The sequence below is a fragment of the Oncorhynchus masou genome, chromosome 2, assembly GCF_036934945.1.
Source record: "Oncorhynchus masou masou isolate Uvic2021 chromosome 2, UVic_Omas_1.1, whole genome shotgun sequence".
NCBI lineage: Eukaryota > Metazoa > Chordata > Actinopteri > Salmoniformes > Salmonidae > Oncorhynchus > Oncorhynchus masou.
Window position 1 is genome coordinate 8,236,871 of NC_088213.1, and position 12,589 is coordinate 8,249,459.

Genomic DNA, 12,589 nt, shown 5'->3' on the forward strand with positions numbered 1-12,589 from the left:
CCACTGATGATAGTAGAGATACCACTGATGATAGTAGAGGTACCACTGATGATAGTAGAGATACCACTGATGATAGTAGAGATACCACTGATGATAGTAGAGATACCACTGATGATAGTAGAGATACCACTGATGATAGTAGAGATACCACTGATGATAGTAGAGATACCACTGATAATAGTAGAGATTCCACTGATGTTAGTAGAGATACCACTGATAATAGTAGAGATACCACTGATGATAGTAGAGATACCACTGATGATAGTAGAGGATACCACTGATAATAGTAGAGATTCCACTGATGATAGTAGAGGTATACCACTGATAATAGTAGAGGTACCTACCACTGATGATAGTAGAGATTCCACTGATGATAGTAGAGATCGTGCCACTGATAATAGTAGAGATACCTACCACTGATGATAGTAGAGATATACCACTGATGATAGAGATACCACTGATGATAGTAGAGGATACCACTGATGATAGTAGAGGTACCTACCACTGATAATAGTAGAGATACCACTGATGATAGTAGAGATATACCACTGATGATAGTAACCACTGATAATAGTAGATACCTACCACTGATGATAGTAGAGATACCTACCACTGATGATAGTAGAGATACCACTGATGATAGTAGAATACCTACCACTGATAATAGTAGAGACCTACCACTGATGATAGTAGAGATACCACTGATAATAGTAGAGATACCACTGATGATAGTAGAGGTACCACTGATAATAGTAGAGATACCACTGATGATAGTAGAGATACCACTGATGATAGTAGAGATACCACTGATGATAGTAGAGATACCACTGATGATAGTAGAGGTACCACTGATGATAGTAGAGGTACCACTGATGATAGTAGAGATACCTACCACTGATGATAGTAGAGATACCACTGATGATAGTAGAGGTACCACTGATGATAGTAGAGATACCACTGATGATAGTAGAGATACCACTGATAATAGTAGAGGTACCACTGATGATAGTAGAGGTACCACTGATAATAGTAGAGATACCACTGATGATAGTAGAGTACCTACCACTGATGATAGTAGAGATACCTACCACTGATAATAGTAGAGATTCCATGATGATAGTAGAGGTACCACTGATGATAGTAGAGATACCACTGATGATAGTAGAGATACCTACCACTGATAATAGTAGAGGTACCACTGATGATAGTAGAGATACCACTGATGATAGTAGAGATACCACTGATGATAGTAGAGTACCACTGATGATAGTAGAGATACCACTGATGATAGTAGAGATACCACTGATGATAGTAGAGATACCACTGATGATAGTAGAGATACCACTGATGATAGTAGAGATACCACTGATGATAGTAGAGATACCACTGATGATAGTAGAGATACCACTGATGATAGTAGAGGATACCACTGATGATAGTAGAGATACCACTGATGATAGTAGAGATACCACTGATGATAGTAGAGATACCACTGATGATAGTAGAGATACCACTGATGATAGTAGAGATACCACTGATGATAGTAGAGATACCACTGATGATAGTAGAGGATACCACTGATGATAGTAGAGGTACCTACCACTGATGATAGTAGAGATACCACTGATGATAGTAGAGATACCACTGATGATAGTAGAGATACCACTGATGATAGTAGAGATACCTACCACTGATGATAGTAGAGATACCACTGATGATAGTAGAGATACCACTGATGATAGTAGAGGTACCACTGATGATAGTAGAGATACCTACAGTGATGATAGTAGAGATACCACTGATGATAGTAGAGATACCACTGATGATAGTAGAGATACCACTGATGATAGTAGAGGTACCTACCACTGATGATAGTAGATATACCACTGATGATAGTAGAGATACCACTGATGATAGTAGAGATACCACTGATGATAGTAGAGGTAACCTACCACTGATGATAGTAGAGATACCACTGATGATAGTAGATATACCTACCACTGATGATAGTAGAGATACCACTGATGATAGTAGAGATACCACTGATGATAGTAGAGATACCACTGATGATAGTAGAGGTACCACTGATGATAGTAGAGATACCACTGATGATAGTAGAGGTACCTACCACTGATGATAGTAGAGATACCACTGATGATAGTAGAGGTACCACTGATGATAGTAGAGATACCACTGATGATAGTAGAGGTACCTACCACTGATGATAGTAGAGATTCCATGATGATAGTGATGATAGTAGAGGTACCACTGATGATAGTAGAGATACCACTGATGATAGTAGAGATACCACTGATGATAGTAGAGATACCACTGATGATAGTAGAGTACCACTGATGATAGTAGAGGTACCACTGATAGTAGAGATACCACTGATGATAGAGGTACCACTGATGATAGTAGAGGTACCACTGATGATAGTAGAGGTACCACTGATGATAGTAGAGGTACCACTGATGATAGTAGAGGTACCACTGATGATAGTAGAGATACCACTGATGATAGTAGAGATACCACTGATAGTAGAGATACCACTGATAATAGTAGAGGTACCTACCACTGATGATAGTAGAGGTACCACTGATGATAGTAGAGATACCACTGATAGATACCACTGATGATAGTGGATACCTACCACTGATAATAGTAGAGGTACCACTGATGATAGTAGAGATACCACTGATGATAGTAGAGGTACCACTGATGATAGTAGAGATACCAGTGATGATAGTAGAGATACCACTGATAATAGTAGAGATACCACTGATAATAGTAGAGATTCCACTGATGATAGTAGAGATACCACTGATAATAGTAGATACCACTGATGATAGTAGAGATACCACTGATGATAGTAGAGATACCACTGATAATAGTAGAGGTACCACTGATGATAGTAGAGATACCACTGATAATAGTAGAGGTACCACTGATGATAGTAGAGATACCACTGATAATAGTAGAGGTACCACTGATAATAGTAGAGATACCACTGATGATAGTAGAGATACCACTGATGATAGTAGAGGTACCACTGATGATAGTAGATACCACTGATGATAGTAGAGATACCACTGATATAGTAGAGTAGATAATAGTATACCACTGATGATAGTAGAGATACCACTGATGATAGTAGAGATACCACTGATGATAGTAGAGATACCACTGATGATAGTAGAGATACCACTGATGATAGTAGAGGTACCACTGATGATAGTAGAGGTACCTACCACTGATAATAGTAGAGATACCACTGATGATAGTAGAGATACCACTGATGATAGTAGAGATACCACTGATGATAGTAGAGATACCCACTGATGATAGTAGAGATACCACTGATGATAGTAGAGATACCACTGATGATAGTAGAGGTACCTACCACTGATGATAGTGATGATAATAGTAGAACACTACCACTGATAATAGTAGAGGTACCACTGATAATAGTAGAATACCACTGATAATAGTAGAGATATTACCACTGATGATAGTAGAGATATACCACTGATAATAGTAGAGATACCACTGATGATAGTAGAGATACCTACCACTGATAATAGTAGAGGTACCACTGATGATAGTAGAGATACCACTGATAATAGTAGAGATACCACTGATGATAGTAGAGGTACCACTGATAATAGTAGAGATACCACTGATAATAGTAGAGGTACCACTGATAATAGTAGAGGTACCACTGATGATAGTAGAGATACCACTGATGATAGTAGAGATACCTACCACTGATGGTAATAGTAGAGATACCACTGATGATAGTAGAGGTACCTACCAGATGATAGTAGAGATACCACTGATGATAGTAGAGATTCCACTGATAATAGTAGAAACACACTGATAATAGTAGAGGTACCTACACCACTGATGATAGTAGAGGAATTCCACTGATGATAGTAGAGATACCTACCACTGATGATAGTAGAGATTCACTGATGATAGTAGAGATACCACTGATAATAGTAGAGTACCTACCACTGATGATAGTAGAGATACCACTGATGATGATATGTAGTTACCACTGATGATAGTAGAGATACCACTGATGATAGTAGAGATACCACTGATGATAGTAGAGATACCACTACCACTGATGATAGTAGAGATACCTACCACAATGATAGTAGAGATACCACTGATGATAGTAGAGATACACTGATGATAGTAGAGGTACCACTGATGATAGTAGAGATACCACTGATAATAGTAGAGGTACCACTGATGATAGTGAAGAGATACCACTGATGATAGTAGAGGTAACCACTGATATAGAGTGATGATAGAGATACCACTGATGATAGTAGAGATACCACTGATGATAGTAGAGGTAGAGTTACATAGTATTCCACTGATGATAGTAGAGATATACCACTGATAATAGTAGAGGTACCTACCACTGATGGTAGTAGAGATACCTACCAGTGATGACAGTAGAGATACCACTGATGATAGTAGATACCACTGATGATAGTAGAGATACCACTGATGAAGTAGACACTACCACTGATGATAGTAGCAGATACTACCACTGATGATAGTAGAGATACACATAAACAAACACAAAAAATGATGAAAATATACACACAGTGACTTTTGTTCTCAGAATTATATTTAATAAGCTATTAGGGTTATCACAGTGACATTTCATATTATTTTACAAAACAGAAAAGGACACAACAGTGACTGGAGAGGGAGGAGGGATAGGCACATCACAGTACATTGGAGGAGGAGGAGCCCTGACACTTTAGGGACACACAGTATGTAGAGGAGGTGTTGAGCTAGGGACAACAGTGACTGGAGTAGGGAGGAAGGAAACTGCAGAAAACACAGTGACTTCACAGTATTAGGAAGGGACTGTAGGGACACACAGACATGTCTTTCAGTGTTAGGAAGGAAACTGTAGAAAACACACAGATATGTTTACAGTATTAGCAATGAGGAAGGAACTGTAGGACACACACTGACATGTTTAGAGTGTTAGGAAGGAAACTGTAGAAAACACACAGATATGTTTACAGTATGTAGAGGAGGAAGGAACTGTAGAAAACACACAGATATGTTTACAGTGTTAGATGAGGAAGGAAACTGTAGAAAACACACAGACATGTTTACAGTGTTAGATTGAGGAAGGAAACTGTAGGGACACACAGTGACATGTTTTAGAGCATTGAGGTGTGGGTGCGTCTCTGAGAGGGTTTTATAACATCTCAAGCAGCTCATAAATATGACATATTGAAATCTTCTGAGATGTGCAGCATGACTGCAAAACAGACCACCTGGAACACACCTAGTGTGGTGGAAGCAGCAGACCCAGACCTTCAGGAGAAGTCCTGGTGAACTACACAGTATGCAGAGGAATGAGAGACTAGGGAGACACACAGTGACTGGAGAGGAGGAGGGACAAGGGGACACACAGTGACTGGAGAGGAGGAGGGACTAGGGACACACAGTGACTGGAGAGGAGGAGGGACTAGGGACACACAGTGAGACTGTAAAGGAGGAGGGACTAGGGACACACAGTGACTGGAGAGGAGGAGGGACTAGGGACACACAGTGACTGTAGAGGAGGAGGGACTAGGGACACACAGTGACTGGAGAGGAGGAGGGACTAGGGACACAGTGACTGGAGAGGAGGAGGGACTAGGGACACACAGTGACTGTAGAGGAGGAGGGACTAGGGACACACAGTGACTGGAGAGGAGGGGACAAGGGACACACAGTGACTGGAGAGGAGGAGGGACTAGGGACACACAGTGACTGTAGAGGAGGAGGGACTAGGGACAACAGTGACTGGAGGAGGAGGAGGGGACTAGGGACACACAGTGACTGTCTGTAGAGGAGGAGGGGACTAGGGACACACAGTGACTGTCTGTAGAGGAGGGGGACTAGGGACACACAGTGACTGTCTGTAGAGGAGAAGGGACTAGGGACACACAGTGACTGCCTGTAGAGGAGGGACTAGGGACACACAGTGACTGTAGAGGAGGAGGGACTACACACAGTGACTGTAGAGGGGAGGACTAGGGGATACAGTGACTGTAGAGGAGGAGGGACTAGGGACACAGTGACTGTAGAGGAGGAGGGACTAGGGACACATAGTGACTGTAGAGGAGGAGGGACTAGGGACACACAGTGACTGTCTGTAGAGGAGGAGGGACTAGGGACACAGTGACTGTCTGAGGAGGAGGAGGGACTAGGGACACACAGTGACTGTCTGGAGAGGAGGAGGGACTAGGGACACACAGTGACTGTAGAGGAGGAGGGACTAGGGACACATAGTGACTGTAGAGGAGGAGGGACTAGGGACACAATAGTGACAGTGACTGTCTGTAGAGGAGGAGGGACTAGGGACACACAGTGACTGTAGAGGAGGAGGGACTAGGACACACAGTGACTGTAGAGGAGGAGGGACTAGGGACACACAGTGACTAGAGGACTGGGACTAGGGACACACAGTGACTGGAGAGGAGGAGGGACTAGGGACATACACAGTGACTGTAGAGGAGGAGGGACTAGGGACACAGTGACTGTAGAGGAGGAGGGACTAGGGACACACAGTGACTGTAGAGGAGGAGGGACTAGGGACACACAGTGACTGTAGAGGAGGAGGGGGATTCAGGGACACACAGTGACTGTAGAGGAGGAGGGGACTAGGGACACACAGTGACTGTCTAGAGGAGGAGGGACTAGGGACACACAGTGACTGTAGAGGAGGAGGGACTAGGACACACAGTGACTGTCTGTAGAGGAGGAGGGACTAGGGACACACAGTGACTGTAGAGGAGGAGGGACTAGGGACACACAGTGACTGTCTGGAGGAGGAGGGGACTAGGGACACACAGTGACTGTAGAGGAGGAGTGGGACTAGGGACACACAGTGACTGTAGAGGAGGAGGGGGACTAGGACACACAGTGACTGTCTGTAGAGGAGGAGGGACTAGGACACACAGTGACTGTCTGCAGAGGAGGAGGGACTAGGGACACACAGTGACTGTAGAGGAGGAGGGACTAGGGACACACAGTGACTGTCTGTAGAGGAGGAGGACTAGGGACACACAGTGACTGTCTGTAGAGGAGGAGGGGACTAGGGACACACAGTGACTGTAGAGGAGGAGGGACTAGGGACACACAGTGACTGTCTGTAGAGGAGGAGGGACTAGGGACACACAGTGACTGTAGAGGAGGAGGGACTAGGGACATACAGTGACTGTAGAGGAGGAGGGACTAGGGACACACAGTGACTGTCTGTAGAGTAGAGGAGGGACTAGGGACACACAGTGACTGGAGAGGAGGAGGGACTAGGGACACACAGTTACTGTAGAGAGGAGGGGACTAGGGACACACAGTGACTGTAGAGGAGGAGGGACTAGGGACACACAGTGACTGGAGAGGAGGAGGGACTAGGGACACACAGTGACTGTAGAGGAGGAGGGACAAGGACACACAGTGACTGTCTGTAGAGGAGGAGGGACTAGGGACACACAGTGACTGTGTAGAGGAGGAGGGACTAGGGACACACAGTGACTGTAGAGGAGGAGGGACTGTCTGTAGGGAGGGACAGCACTGGCCTGTAGAGGAGGAGGGACAAGGGACACACAGTGACTGTCTGTAGAGGAGGAGGGACTAGGACACAGTGACTGGAGAGGAGGAGGGACTAGGGGACACACAGTGACTCTCTGAGGAGGAGGAGGGAATAAGGACACACAGTGACTGGAGAAGGAGGGATAGGGACACACAGTGACTGTAGAGGAGGAGGGACTAGGGACACACAGTGACTGTCTGTGAGAGGAGGGACTAGGGACACACAGTGACTGGAGAGGAGGAGGGACTAGGACACAGGCAGTGACTGTAGAGGAGGAGGGACTAGGGACACACAGTGACTGTAGAGGAGAGGGACAAGGGACACACAGTGACTGGTAGAGGAGGAGGGACTAGGGACACACAGTGACTGTCTGTAGAGAAATAGACAGCATTTGTAGAACCAGAGACCATAGCATTTAGCCTGTCTGTAGAGGATGGCTCTGTGTCAGACTTTAAGACACATGCATGGCCTGATCTGTAACAATATAGCTAGAGATGAGGAGGGATCCCATTCTGGAAGTACACAGTGACTGAATTAGATGAGGAAGGGACCCAGTGGATCCTATTCTGGAAGTACTGTCTGGGACACAGTGAATTAGATGAGGAAGTGGATCCCATTCTGGAAGTACTGTCTGGGACACAGTGAATTAGATGAGGAAGTGGATCCCATTCTGAAGTACTGTCTGGGACACAGTGAATTAGATGAGGAAGTGGATCCCATTCTGGAAGTACTGTCTGGGACACAGTGAATTAACTCTGTGGACTCATCATTTCATAATGATTGGCAGTGCTGTTTATAGGCAGATGGGCAGGAAGCATCCCTTGATATTAGTGGCATAGTTACTTACCCCTCTGCATTAAAAACCCTGCAGAGAATCTAGTGCAAAACCTCAGTCCTCACTATCTAGACTATAAAAGGCAATAAAAACATGAACATTCCTAGGCTTCGGTACCCTATTCCCATGTAGTGCCCTGCTTTTGAGCTGAGCTGTATGCACCCTGGTCTAAAGTAGTGCACTACTACCATAGACCCTGTCTAAAGTAGTGCACTACTACCCTATAGACCCTGGTCTAAAGTAGTGCACTACTACTCCTATAGACCCTGGTCTAAAGTAGTCCACTACTACCCCATAGACCCTGGTCTAAAGTAGTGCACTACTACCCTATAAACCCTGGTCTAAAGTAGTGCACTACTTCCCTATAGAGACCCTTGTCTAAAGTAGTGCACTACTACCCTATAAACCCTGGTCTAAAGTAGTACTACGTAGGGAATATGATGCCATTTGAGGAGCTCCTCTAGTCTGGAATCCCAAACACTGTTTGGAAATTAGTTCCAGAGAGATTTCAATACTTTCAATCTCCACTCTGCCTATTCAGGAGATTCAATAGTTTTCAATCTCCTCTCTCTTTTTAGGAGATTCAATAGTTTTCAATCTCCTCTCTTTTTAGAGATTCAATAGTTTTCAATCTCCTCTCTTTTAGGAGATTCAATAGTTTTCAATCTCTCTCTTCCAGGAGATTCCAATAGTTTTCAATCTTTAGTTTTCTCAATCTCCTCAATAGTTTTCAATCTCCTCAATAGTTTTCAATCTCCTTCTCTTCCAGGAGATTCAATAGTTTTCAATAGTTTTCAATCTCCTCAATAGTTTTCAATCACCTCAATAGTTTTCAATCTCCTCAATAGTTTTCAATCACCTCAATAGTTTTCAATCACCTCAATAGTTTTCTAATCTCCTCAATAGTTTCAATCTCCTAATAGTTTTCTTAATCTCCTCAATAGTTTTCAATCACCTCAATAGTTTTCAATCACCTCAATAGTTTTCAATCTCCTCAATAGTTTTCAATCTCCTCAATAGTTTTCAATCTCAATAGTTTTCAATCTCCTCAATAGTTTTCAATCACCTCAATAGTTTTCAATCTCCTCAATAGTTTTCAATCTCCTCAATAGTTTTCTTTAATCTCCTCAATAGTTTTCACCCTCAATAGTTTTCAATCTCCTCAATAGTTTTCAATCACCTCAATAGTTTTCAATCACCTCAATAGTTTTCAATCTCCTCAATATCATCACTCAATAGTTTTCAATCTCCTCTCTTTTTCAGAAGTTTCACTAGTTGTGGACTTTGAACTTGTGCTGGCCAATGTCAAAGTACGTTTGACTCTCTGTACTTGGCGTCTGGCATAAAAAAAGACAGTTAACTTAACACCTTAAATTGCCTCGTTGGAAGCAAGTCAATTGTAGCAAGTTGAGTAAGTGCTGCTGGGTTTAGTTTGGAACCTTTCACCTGCTGAATGCCTGAGGGCTTATCTGAAGCATCCGTCTTCTAGGAACAGATGGAGAGAGACCATGGTAGGTCAATTTATTTTGGCACCCTATTCTTCTACGAAAAGTACTGGCCAAGTAGTGCACCATCAAGGGAACAGGGTGCCATTTGGGATGCAGGTGGGTAACCTGCTAACACCAAAGTCTAGAGGTTACTACAGGTCAGACCGTATCTCATCAACACCAAACTCTAGAGGTTACTACAGGTCAGACCGTATCTCATTAACACCAAAACTCTAGAGGTTACTACAGGTCAGACCGTATCTCATTAACACCACACTCTAGAGGTTACTACAGGTCAGACCGTATCTCATCAACACCACACTCTAGAGGTTACTACAGGTCAGACCGTATCTCATCAACACCAAACTCTAGAGGTTACTACAGGTCAGACCGTATCTCATTAACACCAAACTCTAGAAGTTACTACAGGTCAGACCGTATCTCATCAACACTAAACTCTAGAGGTTACTACAGGTCAGACCGTATCTCATTAACACCAAACCGTATCATCAGGACCATCTCATCACCACCAAACTCTAGAGGTCACTACAGGTCAGACCGTATCTAATCAACACCAAACTCTAGAGGTTGCATCTCATCAACACCAAACTCTAGAGGTTACTACAGGTCAGACCGTATCTCATTAACACCAAACTCTAGAGGTACTACAGGTCAGACCGTATCTCATTAACACCAAACTGTAGAGGTTAGTACAGGTCAGACCGTATCTCACCAACAACAAACTCTAGAGGTTACTACAGGTCAGACCGTATCTCAACAACACCAAACTCTAGAAGTTACTACAGGTCAGACCGTATCTCATCAACACCAAACTGTAGAGGTTACTACAGGTCAGACCGTATCTCATCAACACCAAACTCTAGAGGTTACTACAGGTCAGACCGTATCTCATCAACACCAAACTCTAGAGGTTACTACAGGTCAGACCGTATCTCATCAACAATTAAACTCTAGAGGTTACTACAGGTCAGACCTTATCTCATTAACACCAACCTAGAAGTTACTACAGGTCAGACCGTATCTCATTAACACCAAACTCTAGAGGTCACTACAGGTCAGACCGTATCTCATTAGCACCAAACTCTAGAGGTTACTACAGGTCAGACCGTATCTCATCAACACCAAACTCTAGAGGTTACTACAGGTCAGACCGTATCTCATTAACACCAAACTCTAGAGGTCACTACAGGTCAGACCGTATCTCATCAACACCAAACTCTAGAAGTCACTGCAGGGAAAACAGGAAGTCATGGGAAGTAGTGGGAAGTGCAGCCAAAGGAAAACCCTGCAAATATTACTGTACCTCAGAGTAGGACACCGTTTGAACAATATCACCACAAAATCAATAGGCCTCATCAAAGAAACAAAACATTAAAAACATTCAAATTAATCCCACTTGTAAGGCACAATAAAATGGACAAAGTTTAGATAATTTCAAAAACAAATACTACTAAAATAAAAGAAAACAAATATCTCAGAAAACAAAAGTTCCTTGAGTACGGTGTCTTGGCATTGGTTGTCTAGTGAAGAGAAGGGGAGGGGTATCGACTAATACAACCTTTACTGATCCTGATGCCCCTCCCACTCAAACACAGCCTGAGGCAGCCTCTCAGAAGTACCAGGATGGAAGAGCTTGAGGCAGCCTCCTCAGAAGTACCAGGATGGAAGAGCCTGAGGCAGCCTCTCAGAAGTACCAGGATGGAAGTGCTTGAGGCAGCCTCTCAGAAGTACCAGGATGAGAGCTTGAGGCAGCCTCAGAAGTACCAGGATGGAAGAGCCTGAGGCAGCCTCTCAGAAGTACCAGGATGGAAGAGCCTGAGGCAGCCTCTCAGAAGTACCAGGATGGAAGAGCCTGAGGCAGCCTCTCAGAAGTACCAGGATGGAAGAGCCTGAGGCAGCCTCTCAGAAGTACCAGGATGGAAGAGCCTGAGGCAGCCTCTCAGAAGTACCAGGATGGAAACTCTCTCTTTACTGTTAAGGAGAGAGCCCTGTATGGCCCAAATAGTACACTATTCCCTATGTAGTGCACTACTTTACACCAGGGCCCATAGTGCTTAGGTCAAAAAGTAGTGCACTATAATGGGAATAGGGTGCCATTTGGGATGCATTCAGGGAGTAGAAGGCAGCGAACAGAAAGAGGTTTAAAAGTCCCTGGTAGGCGGGCGGATCAGGCCGTTCTGGCAGCTCAGCCCCTGTTAGATGGACAGAGGGAGAGAGGTGTTCAGTTGTTGTGTTTATCCGAGGCTGTGAGGGGGGTTCGTTCAGTTGTTGTGTTTATCCGAGGCTGTGAGGGGGGGGCTCGCTCAGTTGCTGTGTTTATCCGAGGCTGTGAGGGGGGTTCGTTCAGTTGTTGTGTTATCCGAGGCTGTGAGGGGGGGCTCGTTCAGTTGTGGTTTATCCGGGAGGCTGTGAGGGGGGGGCTCGCTCAGTTGTTGTGTTTATCCGAGGCTGTGAGGGGGGGCCTGCTCAGTTGTTGTGTTTATCCGAGGCTGTGAGGGGGGCCTGCTCAGTTGTGTTTATCCGAGGCTGTGAGGGGGGGGCTCGCTCAGTTGTTGTGTTTATCCGAGGCTGTGAAGGGGGGCCTCGCTCAGTTGTTGTGTTTATCCGAGGCTGTGAGGGGGCTCG